At 40.6% G+C, this 22,559-nt stretch overlaps 1 protein-coding gene across 4 annotated transcripts in view; it reads left to right on the forward strand.

Moving 5' to 3' along the window:
* SOX5 (SRY-box transcription factor 5) overlaps positions 1 to 22,559 on the forward strand; it is an 897,493-nt gene that overhangs the window by 364,861 nt on the left and 510,073 nt on the right. The window contains exon 1 of one of the 4 annotated variants that reach the window (XM_060776582.2): positions 13,965 to 14,143. The exons of the other annotated variants lie outside the window; for them this stretch is intronic. The gene's annotated coding sequence lies outside the window, so the exon portion shown is untranslated. Of the gene's footprint in view, positions 1 to 13,964; positions 14,144 to 22,559 lie in introns of those variants that run through there. 4 annotated transcript variants of the gene reach the window in all.

A 22,559-nucleotide genomic window follows, 5' to 3' on the forward strand; every position in this document is an offset into this window, starting at 1 on the left:
AGTTGTGAACTTTAGGAAATAAGGGCAGCATAACCTGCAAAACTCAGCAGGCGAAGTTTTCCTTTTTTAAATAAAATAGATAGATCTTTTACTGCCAATGTCTCAATTTCCTAGATCCAACAGGAGACAATATTCTTTTAATGCCACCTTCTCCAAAAGGTGCTGTTGCTCCTCCTCATGATGTTGCAGATTTCCCTTCCCGTTTTCCATCTTCCTCTTCCTCCTCACTATCATCATTAGTCATCTAAGGATTGTTTTTCAGAATTTTATTTAATACTGGTCAGTGTCAGATCTATTTTTGAAGCATATAAACATATCCATTTTTAAAGTGAGGATTGGGGGGGGGGGGAGTATTTCGACATGCCTGGGTGCGTCATATACATTGTGTACATGCCACTTATTATTATTATTATTATTATTATTATTATTATTACCCAGCAAAACAGTCATTGCTTGTGTCTCATTGTGTGGACAAAGCTAATTCCTCCCCCACTCTCCCTTTCTGTCTCTGTGTGTGATATTTCCGAGTGACATTTAACAGTGTGGGAGCTTACATTTGGATCCTTCTCTCTTGGCTCCATTCTCATCCTTCCACTTACAGGGTTTTTTTTCCAAGAGTAATTTCATATTTTCTTCTGCACAGCTCGGGCTGCCAACATGGAGGAAAGCCCATTGTTGGAAGTGGGTCTGCAGCCGAGCTGGCGGGGAAGAAGGTGTTGGCAGAGGGAAGGGAAACCCTTCTGTGTCAAGAGGGCCTCGGCATGGTTAGGTTCGGCAGCCTATTCCACTCTGTGCCTCCTGCCAACGTTTTTCTGTTTGCCCTTATGCCAAGACTTATTGGGGGAGACTGTGTGGTGTGTGTCATCTTCGTGGCTGTTTAATTAATAACCCAGCTGACAGTTGCCATAATAATTACCTTACCTAAAGTGAAAAGGGGTGAGGGAGACACAGAGGGGGAAAAAATCCCTGTGCACATATTTAAATGAGATATATTCACACTCCTCTTCCCTCCTGCATCCACCCCAGTCATAATCGCATGCTGATTTCCAACGGCAATCAGAACTACAAGTGGCTTTTTCTTTATTCTTTCCTCCTTTTTTGGGTGTTCTTTTTCCCCTCGTATTTTTTTCTTCTGCTTGTTGAATTGACAGGAGCAGTTTCTTTCCAAATGTGTGCAGTCTTGACCTTTTTGTAATACAACATTGGCCTACGCTGGCCTACTGGAAAGAAACGGGCCACAGGAAATGAAGCAATAATGTCACGGAGAGAGTTTGAATGTTGGGTCCAGTTCAGAGACGTTAGAATGATCTCCTACCAAAAGACTTTTAGCGCTAACACAGTTCAACATGGGGCAGATGAACTTTTGTGTTGTTTTAAAAGGACACATTTTCGTAGGAACCAAATCATTAACATGATCCAGGTCCTGAACTCAATTGTCCTGAACTGATGGGAACAGTCCCAAGAAATCTATTGTTGTCCCACTTTTTCAGCTGTGGTTCTCAACCTGTGGTCCCCAGGTGTTTTGGCCTACAACTCCTTGAAATCCCAGCCAGTTTACCAGATGTTAGGATTTCTGTGAGTTGAAGGCCAAAACATCTGGAGACTCACAGGTTGAGAACCACTGAAATAGAGGCTATTATCTGACAATCATTGGAGTTGTTCCTGTAGAAATCTGGGAAATGTACTTCAGGGTGCATTCTTTGGAATTTTCAGCTAGAGAGGTCCTTGCCTTCCCTAAACTATATTCTGCAGGAGCAGATCAGACGATAGCCTCCCTTTCTATAATGCTGGTGGGAAAACTTCCTATTTTCTCCTTTTCTCCTCTCCCCTCTTCATACTAAGCTTTATGTTCACTTTCTGCAAACTGAGCTCAACATGCAAAAGTTGTTTGCACTAAATTAATTCATCAGAGAGGAGGCAAGAGAAGAGAAGTGGTGGCATGTTGCCTTTCCCTGTAGACTCAGCCAAAGCAAACTGCTACAGTCTCCCATCAATGTGTTTTCCTTATTAATGACTTTTGTCATTTTGAGCACACTCTGATGTTGCTTAGCCAACTTGCTGTTATTTTCCTCTGTGAAATATTGGAGGATTCTTCCGAAAAGAATTATCCCACACCCAAACTTTGCCCTGTAAAGTCTACTTCTCTGGTCTAATAGAAGTCCTCTTATGTTCAACCAAGAGCTCTTCCACACAGCCATATAACCCAGAATATAAAGGCAGAAATTTCCGCAATATCTGCTTTGAACTGGGGGCCCATCCAGACATTACCTTTATCCCAGGAGCTCCCATAGCAAACTGGCAAGTGGTCAAATGCCATTCCTTGTAAACACAGAAGAAATTGCTACAAATGGCAAAAAAAAAAAAGCGAGATTTTCAGGTGCAGGAATATCTTGGTTCTGAGCCAAAAATCCGCATCTTCAAATGTCTGTATGTCCATGTACTCAGAAATCAGGGGATTTTTTTAGCTGGGTTTGTTCCCAGATAAATACATTTATAACAAACTAGGTAACGAACAGATTTATTTTCATTTCACAATATCGACTTGGGATAGCTGTATCACCTTGCCTTTTAGTCGGACCGGCCCTGACTCTTCCGTTTAGATGTTTGTTCCTGATTGGTTAGAAAGAAGTGACTGTTGAGTAGAATGTGAAAACTTAAGTAAAAGTTTATATAACTTGTTCATTATCTTTCCTGTGGCATAAGGTTAATATGTGCAACCCTACCATGGTTGTGGGACAAATACCTTACTACTGCTGGCAAGTGGCTCCAGATGTGTTTCTCTGTAGCCTTCGTGGTAAAATTCATAATTCTAGCTTAACGTATAGGTCAATAATTTGGAGTTAGCCAAATGTAGGTCATTTTTTCTGAATTGCTTAAATGGATCATGGTAGTAGCTTGTGAGAGGAAGAAAATAATGCCCCGTATCCCTTTTGCTTGTTTCAACTAGAGCAGACCCAGCAAATCAATAGGCTGTACCTATGATATAATGACTTACCATATTCAGCTAGTCATTCTATGAGTCTGCTTGAGCTAGGGCTAATAAATAGGACTCCAAGCAAAGTCTCTAGACTTATTTGGGCTGACTCAAGATATTCTGCTGACAGAATCAGGTAACAAATGACAGTCCCATCCAACCAAAGTACCCTAAGACTTCCTTATCATTTTGATACATGAAGCAGAAAATTCTGCAGTTATTGTCCTGCTTTCTAAGCAGTAAAAATACATTTATAACAAACTAGGTAATGGACAGGGTTTTTTTCATTTCACAATATTGGCTTGGGGTAGCTGTATCACCTTGCCTTTTAGTAGGACCGGCCCTGACTCTTCCTTTAAAGTGGCCTGCTCAGTGTTGCTTCTTCCAACCCACTGTCTTTCCATGACATTTCCACGTACTTTTTGCTTAGATAAACAAGAGGCAAACACATTGACATACAAATAAGAATCTGAAATTCATCAACATACCTGGCTACCATCTGGCAGCCATCCGAGGTGCCTGGTGATCTCTTTAGCTTTCCAGTGCGCTTTTCTTTGAACGAAACAAAAGAAAGGGGAAGAAAGAAAGAAAAACAAGGGTTCTATGCAGATTTGCTTGTTGCCAGATGGCTGTTAGTAAAACATGGGCAAACGACGCTGGCGCGGCTTCCCTCATGACGAACCACAACAGACAGACTAAGATACTGCAGTCTAGCTGTTTTTCTTCCCTGCACTCAAGGAATGTGGGGAACTAAATTTGGCAATTGCCAAGGAAATAGGCATAGGGTGAACATTGAATCCCCAAAAGGTGGTGATGTGGTTAAGTTTGGAAATAATACCAATGACACTCAGATGAAAGAATAGTAAAGGAGGCCCTGTGAAATATTGGACCTCAATTATATTTAAAAGATAAATGAAAAACAGAGATGTTAAAGTTAGGCTGAATATTTCCAGGGATAGTATTTGGTTCAAATTATTTCATAGGTAATTTCAAAGACTTGAGTGTATCACATTCATAGGGTCACTACAGGTTGATGTTGAAGGCAGTTAACAACAATCACATCTTATAGGGAATAGTACATTTTTGTTTAATACTTCGGAAAGTTGGGAATTGAACTGTAGTGCCCAGAATCACCAATCAGCCTATTCCACTGTCTGGGGAATACTACAGCATGTCCGTGTTGATGTTTCCCCTAAACCTGTACAAGTCCCTTCTTCCTTTTGTAGCAACCCAAACCCCTCTCTGAATTTGCATTGCAGCTATGAACTTTCCCCATACTCCCACAACACATCATTTTGTGCTTCATGGAGAGCTGGAAGGATTGGAGTAGTACCTGTTTATGTTCCCACAGCCATGCAAAAAATGATTACAGCAATCCTGACTTCTCCAGAGGACCCTGTTGGATCTTAGCACTGATGTAATCATTTTACAACTGGCTAAAGGAACATATCCATAAGATTTGCCGATACTGTCTACTCTCCATGAAGCACAGAATGGCTCTGCTGAGATAGGAGCTTTAGAGTATGCAGATTAAGTTCAGAGAATAGCTATGAAGGGTGGCATATGGGTCAACCCAGCAGAGATCCATGTGCAAAACTACTATGCTATGTTGAGCCATATAGGAACATGGTCTACAAGTTTTAGTTTGAAAAGTAACTTTTTCCTACCATAGTATTGCATGATAACTAGGGTGTATGGGGATGCTAGTCAATAGTCAGCATCTGTAATCACTCCTCAACACTGTACAATTACTGCTAAGCTCCAGTATGAATCTTGGAGCAGGAATGTGGAAAATAAAGCCTGTGAGTTGCATGTAGGCCCAAAGCACTTGTGACACTCCAAGATCTCCAGCACCCTTTAGAACAATAGGGTTGAAAGAAACCACAAGAGCTATCGAGTCCAACCCCATTCCACCTATGCAGGAACACACAAGCAAAGCACTCCTGACAGATGGCCATCCAGCCTCTGTTTCAAAACTCCCGGAGAAGGAGATTCCACCACATTATGAGGAAGCACATTTCATGGTCAAACTGTTCTACCGTAAGGAAATTCGTCCTTTAAATATTTGGAAAATTCTCAGATGGGTCTCCTTTCCTACTCCAAAAATAGCAGCAGGAACAGCAGTGAAAGTTACAAAACGTGGGAAAATTGCCAGCATCTGGGCCATTTTGGAGCAATTTGTATTTCAAGTAAAGATTTAAAACCAGGGTTTGGAAAATGGCAGGGTACAGCATGGAGGTAACCCTCCCAGGTTGCATGGAGGTCTCATGAAGGCTTCTGTTGCCCACCACCTTTAGAAAATCTATTTCCCCCTGGTCACTATGCAAAAAGATGGTCAAAGTGATCTGATATTCCACCTCAGACATCAGAAGAGCTGCAAGACCAAGAACAAGCCACGAGAGTCAAGATGAAGATCCACCCAGAGGAAAAGTGTTCCTGCCATACATCAAGGGAACCACTGACCGCATAGGGAAGCTGATGAGGAAACACAACATACAAACAATCTACAAACCCACCAAGAAAATCCAACAAATGCTACGTTCAGCAAAGGACAAGAGGGATCCTCTCACCTCTGCAGGAGTCTACCGTATACCATGCAGCTGTGGACAAGTCTACATACGGACCACCATACGCAGCGTTGCCCAAACAAGAATCCAGGAACATGAAAGGCACTGCAGACTACTCCAACCAGAGAAATCAGCCATAGCAGAGCACCTGATGAACCAACCTGGACACAGCATTTTATTTGAGAACACAAAAATGCTGGATCACTCTCACAACCACCATGTCAAACTACACAGAGAAGCCATTGAAATCCACAAACATGTGGACAATTTCAACAGAAAGGAAGAAACCATGAAAATGAACAAAATCCAGTATTAAAAAATTCTAAAATTAAAACAGCAGAGAGAAAAACAGGCAGGGACATCTAATCACCTTTCAAGAAGAGTTTGCTCCAGGCACAGTCAGCCCATTGTATTGCTAATCAAGGTGGTCAGTTGAAAAGATTCACACCTAGCCCAACTTACAAAAGCTTTTTGTCTCACCCTGGTCATTCCACAGATATATAAACCCCTTTTTTTCCCAGCTCCAGCAGACCTCTGAGGAAGCCTGCCATAGATGCAGGCGAAACGTCAGGAGAAATGCCTCTGGAGCATGGCCATATAGCCCGAAAAAACCCACAAGAACTGAAAGTGAGCTGAATTTATGAAGGCTACATAAGAGCAGGCTCACATCTATCTAGGGTTACATTTTCAAAGCTAAGGTTCTCCAGTCCTGTATGAACTTAATTTATAGAAACCCTAGTTGAATTCAATGGGCAAGCAGGTTTAGGACTGTACTATACTGGACTATACCAGATTTTTCAGAATGGGGAGTTATCTGCTTTTGCGAAGCAGAGTTTTTAGCCATGCACTATTTCTTTCTTTTCTTTCTGCCCATGCCTTCCATTTCCCTCCCCCTTTCTGTCTCTTTTCTCAGCTGCTCTTAAATATGCCTATTACCCTCAGGTTTTGACCCTAGGCATGCTGCAAGCACCGAGTCTTGTTATTGAGAGTGAAGTAACACCAGTAGTCAGGAAGGAACAATGTAGTTTAGGCCAGATAAAATAAATCTCACGTTTCCGGTTAGGAGACTCGGCCAAAAGTGATGATGAGACGCAGGGAACAAGCAGCTCGGCGCTCAACAGAAACAGAGAGACACATGGGACAGACATGACCACAACCCATGCTCGAAAACACCAAATGAAAACAAACTTGATGTAGTGACAGGGAAGAAGTCGGGAGGAGAAAAACCAAAATTCATAACATGGGGAGCATTGCCAGACTGGAAACTCAAAGCACGGCTCGTGGCGGATAATTTTTTTTGGCTTTCCTCCCACTCAAAGGCATTCCTGTTTGTAAGCTTGTCTACAAAAAAAAAAAAAAAGAAAAAAGAAAGAAAGAAAGAAAGAAAGAAAAGAAAGAAAACGAAAGGACAAGAAAAGAAAAAAATCAGGTATAGTAAAAAAAGCTCTTTTTAAAAAAAAGGTATGTTCTAAAAATGCAAGAAAGGCCATTTTTGCCTAAAAGGCAAAGGTAAACAACTGGTAGCCCAAAAGCCATATTAAAGACACAGTGCTATTTTGTTTGTCTCCTGGTCAGCCTCACCAATTTTTAATAAAGGTGTTAAGAAAATGTCTGTGTTCACAATATCTTTTGGAAGGTACATGGAAATAAATATATCCTCTTATTTAAAAATACATCTTAATTTTGTATGCAACCTTGTCATCGTATTGTAAATCCCTCCATTTGCATGCCATACTTTCTTGAGCACACTGTTATTGCCTTTTCGTGCTTTCATTCATTCATTTATTCCCTCATTCAAAAGATTTACACCTTGTCTTTTTTTTAAAAAAAACCTTTCCAAACAACTTATCAAGAATTTCAAAATATAAAATTATACAAAATCATATTTTTAAAAAATCCTGCAGCATCGTAGCAGCAGTTGGCATGAAAACACCGACAGGACTAAATTTGGAACAGCAGCAAGCAAAATATGCCATGGTAAAAGATGACAAAGTTTTTTTTTCCTGTGATAGTCCTCTGGGGGAAAAAACCTATACTTTTCATGGAACACTGGCCATTATTTGTAGAATTATCAAAAATCGTTCCTCCCCTTTCTTTGAAAGTTGTCCAGTACAAAGACAATTTAAAGATGCAGAAACTCTAAAAAGGGAGAGTGGGAAACAGTGGTTTGGAAGTTGCCTATCCATACCTAGGACTTTATTGCACATAACCATTATTTCAAATCAATCTTGCTTCCACAGATAGTGGATACATAGTGGGATGAGTACTTTCGATATCACACCTCTGTTCATTCATCAATTCAATGATCTGTGCTCCAACAATCATACTTCCATGCACCCCCATCAGTCTACCTTCCCTCACTTCTTCTGTAATATACTAGATTTTATTTTTATTTTTGTTTAGAGCCATTATGTAGTTTCAGCAATGAAAAACAAAATTAAGGAAATATAACTGTGAAATATTAAATAAAACATCCAAAAAAAGGCTGCATGGCTAAGGAGATAATTATGTAGTCTGGCTGAATATCACTTATCTAAAATCCTTGGAACCAGAAGTGTTTTGGATTTCAGATTTTGGGGGATTTTGGAATACCTGTATTTGCATATGCAGCCTTTTCTTGAAGATGAGACCTAAATAGTAAATACAACATTTATTTCCTATACACACAGACTGAAGACAATGTTATACAATATTTTATGTAATTTAGTGTATGAAACAAAGTTTGTGTCAAAAGCAAAAAGCATCAAAAAGCAAAGGTATCACTATCTTTTGTGTGGACAATTTTGAAGCATTTTATATTTCAGAATTCTGGATAAGGGATGCTCAATTTGTACTTCTATTGAAATTATGGCAATTATCTTTAAATATGCATCTATACATAGTATCTGCAATTATCATGCAAAACAGCCCTTCCTTCCTTCCTTCCTTCCTTCCTTCCTTCCTTCCTTCCTTCCTTCCTTCCTTCCTTCCCTCCCTCCTTTTTTATTGCTCGTTGTCTGTCTCTTGAAATGTGTGGTTCATTTGTGCTGCCAAAGCCTCTGTTAGTGTTCAATCTAAGAAGGAAAGGGGGCTTTAAGCACCTTTGCCTTTATCTCACTCTTCATCTGAATGAATTTGTCAGCATCCTGGCCCTTCAACATGGCCCCAGTTAAAGACGAATTGGCAACCTCATTTGGGGGCGAGAGGGGTAATGCTTTGCTGATTTGAGTGTCATCTTACACAAGCGGTTTTCTGACAACTAAGAGGTAGCAATTGGGATTCCCTGCGCTGGCTCCCACACACACTGCTGTTGGATCATGTTCAGCTTTCTGAGAAGCAAATTGGAGATGACGCCCCAGGCATTGCAATAATAATACTCAAACACAGTAGTACGTTTCATCTTCAAAGCTCTATACAAACACCAACTAATTAGAATAGTTTTTTCTTCTTCTTCGAAAGACGTAGCAAAAATAGTGGGATGAAGACAAACTCTGGCTGTGATTTATTTAGATGTTGGAAACGCTTTGCCTTCAGTCCTTTTCTCGGGAAGTTGTTTAGGAAACCCGGTAACCCCAGAGCAGGAGACAGAATCCTATTGCGATTTGACAATGGGCCAAGGGAGCACAAAAAAGAACACAGCCAGAGAAGAAGGCAGTGTCTGCACAATTTGAGTTGCCAGGTAGATTATAGAGGAGGTGGAAATCTTTTAAGTACAAAGAGATGGAGAGCAAACCGAGTTTATGCAGACAGCAGAATGAGTGATAAAATGATAGCTAGGTGGCACATTGCGATGTAGTCATTACACATGACAGTTCCTATATCTTTGTCAATATCATCACCAGATGTTAACAGCTGGTCAGTTATACTAAATAGGTTAGTTTTCATTTACTCTCCATTGCTAGATAGTTTCACATTTATCCTAGCAGTTCAAGGAAGAAAATTGATAGGGAAGACAATTTTTCTTTTCACAACTTCCTTACTGTTCTCATAGCTATCAAGAAGATGGTTCATACCTATACATCTCAATTTCCTTTGCTTGTTTCTTTATAATATCACCCTTGGGCACCCATCTTCCACTGGGCTTATCCTGGGGTGGGTGTATCCCAGCACGAGGGTGCCTTTAGCCAGCTGTGAGGATTCAGAGATTTGGTCCTGACATAATCTGACTAGAATTGGTTGTTTAGGAGGAACACTACCACTTTCTGTGATGGGATACCAAAGAAGTGCTCTAAGGGGGAATGTACACTTGCTGTTAAATCTGTGGCCGGAAATGCTTTAGATTGGCTCTGAAGACAGCCAGAGGTACACTACTGCAGCACTGCATTGGTATTCACATATACCAGGTGGGACAAGACCACATTGATCCCATTGGGCCATCACAGTCTCCACACTTCCTTTCTTGTTGTTCAAGTATCTCTATTGTTTTTAGACTGGAGTGCCTGTGACAGCCAGGACCTTGCACAAAGCTCTGTGGCTGTGTGGGAGTGGTCATGGCAACCACATGGGCATGCTCCATCCCCTTTTCCTTGCACTCATTAGTGAAAGGAAAAGGGTAATGGTGGTGGTATCCCATTTGGACAGTGAACCAGTCCAAATCAAACCTGACCCAGCTGTCCACATTGCCCAAGTTGGGTGTGCATTGTCTTGGGATACAGAGAATCCCAAGCACACCCAACTTTGCCTGAATTTGTTTTAGTCCAGGATAACATGCAATACTCAACGGAAATACTGAAACACAACCAGAAGTCAATTCAGGATGCTTCCAGATTATGCCCATGTAGACATGCTCCAAGTGTGGTCTGTGGTCTGCATTCAACATATGGGTCCCTGTTTTGTAGCTCTTGAAACTCTCTACTAATTCCTCAAAGCCATTCTATCCCAATCTTAAAGCAATCATTACCCAAACCATAATGAAATTCCAAAATATTTTCCTCTGCATGTCCATTTCTACTTGCTGAGGTGCATTCTTTCTGACATGAAAGTTCCCTTTCTTTTGTTCTGGTAAGCTGTGGGGTGGAGAAAAGGCAATGGCAAATCACCTCCTTCAAAGGCATTTCCCTTACTTCTTTGCTGGGAAATGGCACAGAGAGGTCCCTGACTCTTCCTTTCAGCTTCGAGCCAATACTGCCATTGCTGCTGCTTTGCCAGCCAAATAGCTTCCCAGCAGAGCCTCACTGGGGAAGTTGCTTGCTCAGAGCCATGAGATCAATGAGGAGGGAATCAATTGGGGTTGCCTTCTCACTGGTGATCACTTGGCTGGACACCTCAATCTGACGTTATTTGGCTGGGAAGGCGGCAGCAGGAAAATCTCTAATGGAGGAGAAATAAAAACAGTACTGTTTCAAATGTGGGGTGTGGACAGCAAGACAATTTCAATGTGACCTATTGCAGGGAGGTGTGGTGCTAACAGGGTGAATCCAGGGCAGCTCCAGGGCTAAGTAATATGAATTGCAGCTGGATTATTTTGGTGGAGTAGACAAGTCTCAAGGGAGCTATATTATGTAAGTGTGGGGCAAGTCCCTTCTCCCCACTGCTAGAACCATGGGCTGGTGGTACCGCTAACCCATCACATGCCTTGTAGAAAGAAATATTCCTGAATTCCCAACTTGCCACATTTTTCAGAGATTGCCATATTAAAACCTTTTGCATACAAGTGACTCATGGAGGCAAATCAAGGAACTTCAGAATTTCCACATAAAACAATGCAGATTTTTTTTCTAGCATCTTCCAACATTTGCATTTGTCATTAGAAGGAAACTCATCCAAAGGAAATATAAGGGTAATCTTTATAACATTGTTTCCTCCATCTTAAATAGAGCATTTCTATACAGAAGTGTCTAGTTGGTACTCCCTAAATTGTAAATCCTGACTGACCCATATAGCAACCATTTACTGTGGTGTGATTTGGGAACAAAGTTCATCTGAGGAAGGTTTTCAGGTTCTTGCTGCAGGGGATCCTGATATTTCTCTGCCATCCACAGTCATCATATTTATTTTCTCTCCCACTGACTAACAAAAAAAAAATGATTGAAATACCACTTGGGCTCCAGTAGCTAAAGGGTACTGAATGCCAAAGACAAATGTTTAATCTGTTTTTGTCATGTTTCCCCAATAAAAAGCCACAAAGAAGTAGCATGCAATTGGGATCTGTTTCCCTTTTCCTTTCTGAACCTTGACATGATCTGAAATTGGAATTGCTTCCTACATTACAATTTCTGGTATACATCATGGGTGTGTGTTCCCTCATGTATTACACCATGTAGTAGTAATATAAGTAGTAGTATTGTTACTGAGAAACTGGCTCCCTTCTTGCTATGTACTTTGCATTTGCTTGCTACATTTACAGCCTCTTTTTATCCTAGCAAAAGCCCTGTGAAATAAGTCAGACTGACCACTTCATCACATGGAGTTATGGAATCATGCTAACATGCTGCTAGGACGCTTCCTCCACGGAGTCCACTACATGTCATCAGATGACATAAGGCAACTTCTGGTGTGGCTCCGTAGTGGAAGTATCTAGCAGCATGCTAGGACATTTCCCTGGGAGCACAGGAAGCTTCCCATGTTCTATAGGGAAGAAGATGGGGGAGCCACGTGGCAACACTTCTCTCCATGGGATGGGGTAAGGAGTGCAACAGGTGATGTGAGGTGCTGGGTTTTCCCCCACAGAGTCGAACTTCAGTGTGATGAGGTTCTGAAAGAAGCTGGCTGATCTAAGGTTTTCCCAATGCGAATACTTTACCACACTGTTTCTGTGGTAGTCAAACCATTACTATTACATTCTGGCAATCCAAATAAGGCATTTCAATTGACTAATCATGTGATTAGCTGCGTGGTCAAATATATTTCCATACAATTCCATATACAACTGGAAGCAGGAATAATTGTGAAGCTTTAGCCATACATCAGGTTATTTTTAGTAAAAATTAATTAAAAGGGAGAAATTACTCAGAGATGCCCCCAAAATCCACAATGGGGCAATGACTGGCCAGCTTCCATTTTAGTGTGGGTGCTTTGAGTTTTAGTTTTTTAAATAATGAAAAAAACCCAAATACAGTATCATCCCTTTATCCACAATATCCATGCTATCATTAAGCCACATCCTACAAAATATGCCATGTTTAAGCATATTCCTGGTCCTGCACATGGCTTTATGGCATTCTTGGGCCAGAAGTCTTCATGTCAGTAGGGTTCACTGCCTCAATGATGGTTTTGCATATTAACACAACATCCAGGTACATATTCCCCATTATTAGTTTCTATATTTCACAAGATTGGAGTAGGAGCTTCAATCACAAACACCTAAAAGCCCAACAAGCAATACTGGAAGTGATTCCATCATTCTTCAGATTCATTTCTCTTATGGTTTGCTTGCTGCTTTCAGCTTAAAGTAAGTAGTGAGGATGGAAATTTTGTCATCCCAAATTTTCTCCTTCTTCATCTACAGTATCTTGGATTGCCAGATCTCAGGATCTGCTCCTGAGTCTTTGGCTGCAATGGGTCATCTCCAAGCAGGAGAGAAGGGCAGAAATTTGCCCATTTTGGTTAGCTCATCTCCAGGAGAAAGGAAGAGCTGTGTGGAAATCTGCAGATCATCTGGTAGAGCAGAAGCTTACTAGGGTAATCTGATTTTTGCTCCAACTTCCAAATATTTACTAAATATTTACTGGTGTGTGTGTGTGTGTGATATACTTACTAGCATTTCTTCCCTCCCAAATGTTCTAGCACTTGAGTTCACCCTCAACTCTGCTCTGCACCCACCTGCTAGCAACTAGGCTAGTTTAAATGTTTCTTATCCCATCTTCATAAGTAGACAAGGAGTAATATTCTCCCAATTTCATGTTGACTTGGAAACAGCCATTTTAGCTAACTCTTCTCTCTTACTTTCCAAACATGGAAATGTGTTGTGTGTATGTTTAAATTACAAGCAGTTAGGCCTCTGTGGTTGGCACTTAATATATAATTCTTAATGACATTGCTAAGGGCCAATCCTTGGTCTCAGGTTTTGACCCAGAACCATCAGGCCTGGGATGATCCTGAATTGGCAATCAAATGGAATAGAAAGCTCTAAATAAACTATATTTTAGGCTAGGAACCTTCCAAAAAGGATTTTAAAAAATGGCAGGAGGAACAATATCTCTTTCAGACTTGTAACAGATTGGAGACAGTGACAGGTTTGCTCCCTGGATACAATGTCTGCAGAGTTCACTGTTCACTAGACAGGACCCCAAATGTATTGTGCGTGCTTTATCTTGTTCTTGGCTTATGTAAACCTCACTTGAGGAACACAAAGCAAAATTGGGGTTGAAGTCCCCATTGTGTCAATACACTCAAATGATGTGGCAACTCTAGGTTGCAAAATTTGATTTGTTCCAAAGAAGAAAAGGACCGGCCCTGGGGTTAGAAGGGCCTTGGCTTGACAAGAGAAGCAGCAATTGCTGTCTGTGGAGAGATCGTCCTCTGTGTGAGGTTTCCGTCAATCTCGCTTGCCTGCTCTGGTGTTGCTCATGTCGCTGCTGTCGTCTCCTGTGACAGATCAGAACAAAGCAACAAGAAACATATTCGGTTCTCCTTGCTTATCCTCCATTCTTTACGGATAAAAAGAGAGAAGAAAGCCACACAGGTAATGTTGTGGTTTGTTTATTAAAGATGGGAATGTTGCTTGGTTTGTTTATAAGGTGTGGGCAGTGGGATAAAGAAGATGTTTGTTACATATTTCCAGGACTGATGGCACCTGATCCTCTAGATGGCAATGAACATTCACTCCAATAATCTCTCGGCCAAGCTATCTGGGGCTGGTGGGAACTGAAGTCCAGTAGATTTTAGATAAATTGGTCAGTTTTGTAGTAAGCCTTCCTCTGTGGAAGGCCAGTGTTGAAGATACTTGATATTTAAATCATGTGTTTTAAAATTTGAAGTGCATCACGTACATAAATATTGTTGTGATCTTGAAAGGCAGAATAATGTTTTTATACCTGGACTATAGATGTAGAGTAGTAGTAGAGATAACAATATGCTTCAGAAGAGGGGTTTACTAGACTGGTATCTCAATCACTTCTCACCAAGTCTTCTACCATCTTTGTTATGGATATGGATGGGTACTAGTGTGGTAGTAACTAGGGAAGATAACACACATTCTTAGTGAACGTCTCCAACAAAGAATGGAAGGACATTTTTGGTACAGATTTCCCACTTGATGATGGGTGATCAACCTGTGCCATGAGAAGTGGCTTCTTCCAGTCTCCATAATGTTCCCCCAAAGGGAAGGAGAACTTCAGTGCTCCTTTGCTGAATGGTTTCTTGGTCAAGTGCAGGCAAAATGATGACTGACTTGAGATTCTTAGGATTTGGGGACAGATGATAAGAGACAGCTATACAAAATTAATGGTCCATGATAAAGAAAAGTTGCTCTGTAGAGTTGGATGTTATACTTATTCTTAGAAAACCAAGGTAATCACTTTCTAAATGCCTCAATAAAATAACAAACATGGATGGAATTCCTATTTAACCTTGTTGGGATGATGACCTTCATTAAATATCTTCTTCTTCTTTTGTTGTGAACCATCAAAGCTTAACTCAAGATTCAAAATCAAATGGACCAAATGTTTATTTAAATATGTTCATGGTGGGTCTTCAGATTTGGGGAAGAAGGAGAAATAAGTAAACACGTACATTCCTATTGCAATATTTTTATTGTGTAACAACAACCATAAATACCTGAACATTGAACCAAGCCCTAATTGATTTTAATCAATTAATTAATCAGAAAGATGGTGCTGCATTTCACTTTACTAACTTTTTAATATTATGGTAGGCTTAATAGCCAGAATGTGAATTCTGAGTTCTGTGTTTTTCAAATGGTTCCTATATTTATTTTTAATACAAATGGGAGAAGAATTACTTTTCAAAATATATTCTGAGAATGCCATGGCACAACATGGAGAACACTACAGTTCAGTGGAGGTATGAAAACAGTTTCTGGCTGGATATGTGATAGCAAGAAACATCACATACTTTCTTTCAGGCACTCAACGTCATTCACTTCCATGTTCTCACTGCATTCAAAAGTAGCAATAGCTGAGTACACTTTTTTACTATCAAACAGTTACTTTCATAACTTCTGGGTGGTGTGAGATATTGTAATGAAATTATTTCAATCAGTAGGGAAAGACTCCTCTTTGTGAGCAATGAACATCTATCCCCATCTCTTGCAATGATAATGCTCTTTCCAGTTTGAAAGAAGTTTTAATTGGTAAATTTAAATGAGAAAGGGACAGATTTAACAGATCCAGCTGGACTTTGTCCTGGCTACAGAATCTATAGAATCAGGTTCTATGGGGCTGGGTCACTATGCTAGCCCATCTGGGCCAGAATTTCAGCATCAGCATCCAATTGCAGAATTGCTAGTGGGCATTTGCAGATAGGGCCACAGAGCAGATGTGGCTTTCAACTGGGTTGCAGAGCACCATCCACTTCATCTCAAAAAACCTGTAGCTTATGTGGTGATTCTTGATGGTCAAGGACAAGGATCCTTTGTGTCTGTGGATGCACACGTAAGGCACACCTAACTCTGATTTGCTTCATTACAGTTAGCCATCAGTATTGCATTTCTTTCATACAATTTTAACCATTCAAATTGTTCATGGTTTCCACTGTTTTTTCTAGCTTAACAAGAATCATGTAATGTAGCAGATAATGGGAAGAGTTGCCCCTGGAATCCCACAGTCAGGTTCTCTGGGACATTCTGAAACTTATAGTCAATAATGTTGTGTCAGAGATGCTGATGTAGTAATTGACAAGACCAGAGCCAAAAAGAAGCATGCTTTTATGAAGTAGGACAGGCTAAGGGAGAGTGGTTAACTTGACGTTACCCAATGAGTTTCATGAATGATAGAATATTTGAACCTGAGCCTCCAGAGTTCAAGTCCAACACTCTCTTTGTATGCTACCTACCTACCCTACCATGATGAGAGTGACAGAGCTACTCATTCAGTAGATTTTGCAATGTCAGAAAAGGGACAGAAAATTGTTAGTTCTCCATTAGTTGTTGCTGTATTAATGCTTATGGAGTTTTCTTCCTTTTCTGACAAACATAACTGGGCTGGTGTTGGGTTGCTGTTCATTTTGGCTTGGTCATTTTCTCCTTTGCTTTAGGTGGCCAAATGTCTTATATCTGCCTTGCGTTTAGGAGTAGTCTTCTTAATTCAGGATGGGCAAACCTTTTATTTTTTTATTTTTTTGGTGCCGTAACATTCATGGTGGCCATAGCCAAAACATTTAAGCCGTTTCCTCCCTCCTTCCCAGTGGCATTTCCTCCTCTCTTTCTCTTCCTCCTACCACTTACTATGCATTAGTACTCTATTTGAAAAGGCACACATTGATCTTGCATTGGTATGAACAGATTGATTGCAAAAGGATCTTAAAATTAACCAAAGAAGATTGGGTCAAGATTGCATGAAGCCACAGTTCTTGCCAAGTATTCGTTGTGTTGCACCCCTGGCCTCATTGTGTTGGCGTGGTAAGCCACTCTGGGCTCTGTTCCTTTGGTGTTCTGCTAGACCTTGAGAGTATTTACAGCTTTTCTGGGTCTGAAAGAAAAAGAGGACATGGGCAATTGACAGCCTATACATCTTAACTGAAATGCTCTAGATTTTTAACTCTTATTTTTGTATCTGTTGCAATAGTTTCTCTGGAGGAAATCTTCATTGCATTGCCCAGGATTTTTCTGAACCTTTCACTCAATAAAGATGGAAAACAGGGAGAGGATAAATCCGGCTGGCAATGTGCATCTGTTTGCCTTGTTTTTTTTATTTAAAAAATGGTGTCGGATTTTGAAACATAACCCAATAGACTGGAGCAAAATCCAGACAGTCAGTAACTTTTTAAGAACTTTAGATTGCTGACTTCTCATGTAAATTAAGGAGATTTATTTCCAAGGTGGCAACCCCCACCCCACTCCGACTGCTGCTTCGTGTTCCAGTCCAAACTAACTGGCTGATTCCTGTCTTTTTTGCAGCCAGTCGGAAGGTAGGCTAATTTAGAGCAATCCTACCAATTCACAAAGAGGTCATTAGGCAGACGGAAGTCCATAGCAGGTTATGAACCAGACAGTCTCTATGAAGGAAGGTCACAGGGTGAGCTTACTGTTTACTGAGTCTGTAAACGGTAATCGTCTGGCTGGATGTATGGTCATTATCCACCGCGAGACCCAAATCCTTAGCAGTACAAGATCACTGCACCAAATACATGCTCAGTTGGATCTCCGGGGGAAAGGCATCCATGCCCATAAGAGCTCCCTTTTCCACTTTTCCACTTGGAAATGAATTGACTATCCCTTTAAAATGCTGGAGAATTTTACTGCTGGAAGCTGTTTAACAGGCAGAGTGCCGGGTGCTTAATTGTGTCAACAATTATTCACACATTAGCACCAGCTCTTCCTTCAGGTTTGTACAGTAATGACTCGTGAAAGTAAGTTGATCATACTCATCATAAATAAAATTAGCTTTGGGCAAAGTTAGCATTTGACAGAGGGGGAAAAATGAAATTAAATCCTCGACAGTTATATACTTAGTTTCCTGCTGAAATCTGTTAACTGAAAAATGTGTCAGTATATGAAAGTAAATTGGGAAGTGTGTGTGTGTTTGTTTATGATACAAGGGCACATCCAGGCAGAATGCAACTCAATTTGCAAAATAATAAAATAATCACAATAATGTGCTAAAGAATAATTACTTTGGGAACCACTTTCCCTGTTTACTTTTTCAGCAGCTTACACTTTCAGATGTCTCTTACTTCAGCAGTGACTTGAGTGGTAAAGCCGTCCTGTGCTATGAATTCATTTGATGCCCCAATGAACTGCTGAATCTTTCAGGTGAGAGAAATAGGAAAATGTTGTATCATGTTACAAGCTTCCTTTCCCCAAGTTCAACATGCCCAGCTCCTTCAAGTGTTTCTCATAAGAGCTGGCCTTTCAGGCTCTAATCTGGCAATACATTCTCTCAGATATTATCACTTCAGTCCCACTGAAATCAAAGGGAGAATTTAGTTGTGATCCCACTGCCATAGATTTTAGTGGGAAAAGGTCTAGATTCAACCATCTGTGTCTGAGAGCTCAAGTGTGAACTTACTGTTTTCCATCCTTAATATGAACAAAATATGTGAACTCTCATGAATTCTTCAGAAACAACTAAAATGAAATCTTCTTTTACACTGGCCAAATCCCATAAATAAGCTATTCCCAGAATGGAAAGGACCGTATTTGTACCTGCCTTCTTTAGATATTCTAAAAATGTGGATTAAAACATAATTTTGATAGTTATGGTTTGGAGCACAGATCTTTCATCCACAAATTAGCTGTTCTTTCCCATTAGCACAAGGGTTGAACTTGGTTTATATAGTAAAAATAAGCCATTATTTGTGCAAAAACACTGTATTCTTATACAATCACTTCTTTGCTAATTCTACAGAGACTGTTGACCTTATCACATGACACCCCCCCCCCCCCCCCCCGGTGCCATATTGCCAGCAAGTGTGCCATTTCTTCAGCGTGCCGACACTTCTTCCATGTGATGGGGGAAACATTGCCCAAATGGGGCAAAACTGTGTTGTCTCCATTGGAGTCAGCACAACATAGGAAGACTCCAAGGATACTTCCACCTTGGTTGGCCGTGAGGCCTCCACCAAAAGTCACATGACATCATGTGATGACAGGCGTGGGGCTCCCTCCTTGAAGCAAGCTGGAAGAGTCCTAGGACACAGGCTTTGGTCAATATCATGAGGTCCTTTGTTCAGTGGAAATATGCTTCACAGTATGGGTTAGGCTTATAATTAAGAGTTGCAAAAGAAGGGGGACAGAGAAAATATGTCAAATCTCTCACTGTGAAAATGGAAATTGAATACAGAATACAGGGGCAATATGGTTTGTCTGACACAGGAAAAAGGAGAGCCGTCTGTCAAAATATATGCTGAGATTTTCAAGACAATTGTGTTTACTCTTTGTAGTGTCTGTGTTGTCTGTTGACCAGCGCTCGTCTGTGTGGCATCAATGCTTGGTCTTTGCAACCATGCCAATACGACGGTATCTTACAAATTGGGGGGGGGGGGGGGGAGAGAGAGAGAGAGAGACATCAGATAACTTCTCAGGCATTGATCTAGAGTTTTCAAACACACATTGCTGGGGAAAGGATCTTCTTGGTGGTTCAAGGCTATTGCTTTCAATAGGGAGGTTAACCTTTTGTCTGTTCATGTTGTTGCTGTTTCTGATTGAAGCAATCCTATCACAGGGATTTCTTGTAAGGGGATTGCCCAGGGTTTTCCAGTGGGTTTCCATGGCCAAGTGGGGATTAGAACCATGGTCTCTAAAGTCATATTGAAAGTCATAGTCCAATACTCAAACCACTATGGCACCCTTGTACCAACCCTGATATCATTTCATTGAATAACTGAGTAAAGTATTTTACTGGCTGGGAGGAACTGAATGTTCTGTCCTTGAATGATTAGGGAATTAGGAATACTGGAGCTCCATGTTTGAATTTGAGTATAGGTCTCAGAAATTTTCCAAGGACAAAATGGCATTGAGAAGGGACAATTTTGCAGCAGAGATAAGCTTTATCCCTCCAATGTTCTCTCCTCTCTGCTACCTTTCCTATAGCTGTGGTTCTAGTAAATGGGTTTAGCCTTTTGAGAGAAGTAATTAATGCCAGAAAGGATAAGAGAGATGTTTTTACCCCTCACCCTCCAATTACACTAACTCAATTTGAAAACTTTTCTGTTCCTGGTTTGAAAGTGTTATTCCTGTTTAATTGTATGCTACTTACTTTGAAAATAGTTGTTATACTCCAGAAACTTTGTTTTTTTGGCTGCCAAATCTATGTTGAATGGGTTGACACTCAATAAGATATGCACTGAAAAATTATAGCCGACTGTGCTAAAGGATATCCTATGAAAAGAAAGTTTTTGCACTTTAATAAACTTTTTCCATGATTTTGTGGGGGAACCAATTAGGAAATGACATTTATAACCCAGGAACAAAGACTGTGTTACATACAACCGCATCACATTGATGAAGTTGTACGGGGCAATTCACAAGCCTTTGTGGCGAATCAGCAGGGCAGCGGGGCATCTCAGTGCCCCACACATCTTCTTCCTCACAGCGATGCTTCCCCCCACATTGGCATCATTGTTCCTTACAGAACACGGGAAGCCTCCCATATTCTGAACAGAGCATCTTAGGGTGCTTACACCCCAGCTCATTTATGAAGCCCCACTGAAAGCCAGAGTGTGTCATGTCATGGATGGCATGGGGCTCTGTTGATCAACTGGGGCACAAGAGTCCTGTGACACTTGCAGCCCCTCATATGATGAAGTCCATAGTATTATTTTCTCTTCTCTGCTTCCTTGCCAACAGCTATGGGGGAAAGCAATGAATCTCAGAAAAATTAAGCACTAAAGCTGACCACTTCTTTTTTGAAAACACTCCTTTCTAGTATTTGATTTAGATACACAGTATAGAGTTCTAGAGGACTACCTATCAGTCCCAACCAGCATTGATGGTTGTGGTGAAGTGTAAATTTTTAACTTGCAGTTATGTATAATTATAGATAGATGTTTTAAAGGGTAAGTATTTAAAGTTGCATAACTAAGGGGGATGGTAGCCAGCTCAGCTCATGTTGAGCTGAGTTATCATAGAAACAGGGGCGGAGCCAACTGCCACTTGGCAGGGCAGCCATTTTAAAACAGTTAGTCTGTAGTCAGCGAACTACAGGAAAGGCTGGTTCTAGTGTGTGTGTGTGTGTGTGTGTGTGTATGTTTTGTTTTTGTTTTTTGTCGTGTCAGGAGCGACTTGAGAAACTGCAAGTCGCTTCTGGTGTGAGAGAATTGGCCATCTGCAAGGATGTTGCCCAGGGGACGCCCAGATGATTTGATGGTTTTTTTATCATCCTTGTGGGAAGCTTCTCTCATGTCCCCACATGAGGAGCTGGAGCTGATAGAGGGAGCTCATCCACCTCTCCCCAGATTTAAACCTGTGACCTGTCGGTCTTCAGTCCTGCCGGCACAGGGGTTTAACCCACTGCACCACCGGGGGATCCTTCTAGTGTGTGTTGAGAACCAGTAAGTTAGTCTACAGTCTGTGAACTGTAGGAGTGGCTGGTTCTGTTGTGTAGTGAGAACCAGGGAAGTAATCTGTAGTTTAAAACTACAGGGAAAGGCTGATTCTATAGTAGTAAGAATTAGGAAGGTTTTGACTTTTAGCCTGAGTAGTTTAAATAAGTCGAGTTGACCTATTTATATTAATAGTTAGTGTATGAGAGAAAGGGTGAGAGCAGTGAGAATCCCTATTGCAACAGAAACATCACAAAGAAAGAATAAGCTTGTAATTGAAGTAATCTATTAGGGAAAGAAACACAGTTTGAAGAAAAGTAAGTTTGAAACCTGTTTAGTGGAAGGAAGAGTCCTTTCCAGAGTTGTTTAAGGAATGTTATAAATGTAACCTTTGAAGATATGTGCCTCTAAGAGTAAGAAACATTGAAACCATCATGTTCCTTCTACATTTCAATAAACTTGTTACTGTTTTTCCTAAAGCTCTGTCTCTGTTACAATTCCTTTCCAAGTTAAGTCACACTACACATTAAAGAAAGACCAAATCAATATCACTAGCTATTAGCTACGCTATCAAATTAATATACCCTTACAAAGTGGTGGCTCCTTTACAAACTCTTCACAAATTAGTGGCCTTGTCACAATGGTATTATGGGGACTATGGTCAAAAATATTTAGAATGTGCTATGCTGCATGTCTTTGCATTAATTGTCTAGTGATGATATCTATTAGGGCTGGGCGGTTTCGTTCGTTAATTTCGTAATTCGTTATTAATTCGTATTTAAATTAGCTTACGATCCGATATTGAGCCAAGCAGGAATAGTGTGAGGAGTAAATTAGATTCGAAACAATTTTTAAAATTTATTTCGTTATTGTTTCGTTATTATTTTGAAATTGTTTCGTAATTATTTCATAATTATTTTTCGCATGTCTGGTGCAAG

The sequence above is a fragment of the Anolis sagrei genome, chromosome 5, assembly GCF_037176765.1.
Source record: "Anolis sagrei isolate rAnoSag1 chromosome 5, rAnoSag1.mat, whole genome shotgun sequence".
In the NCBI taxonomy this organism is placed as follows: Eukaryota; Metazoa; Chordata; class Lepidosauria; order Squamata; family Dactyloidae; genus Anolis; species Anolis sagrei.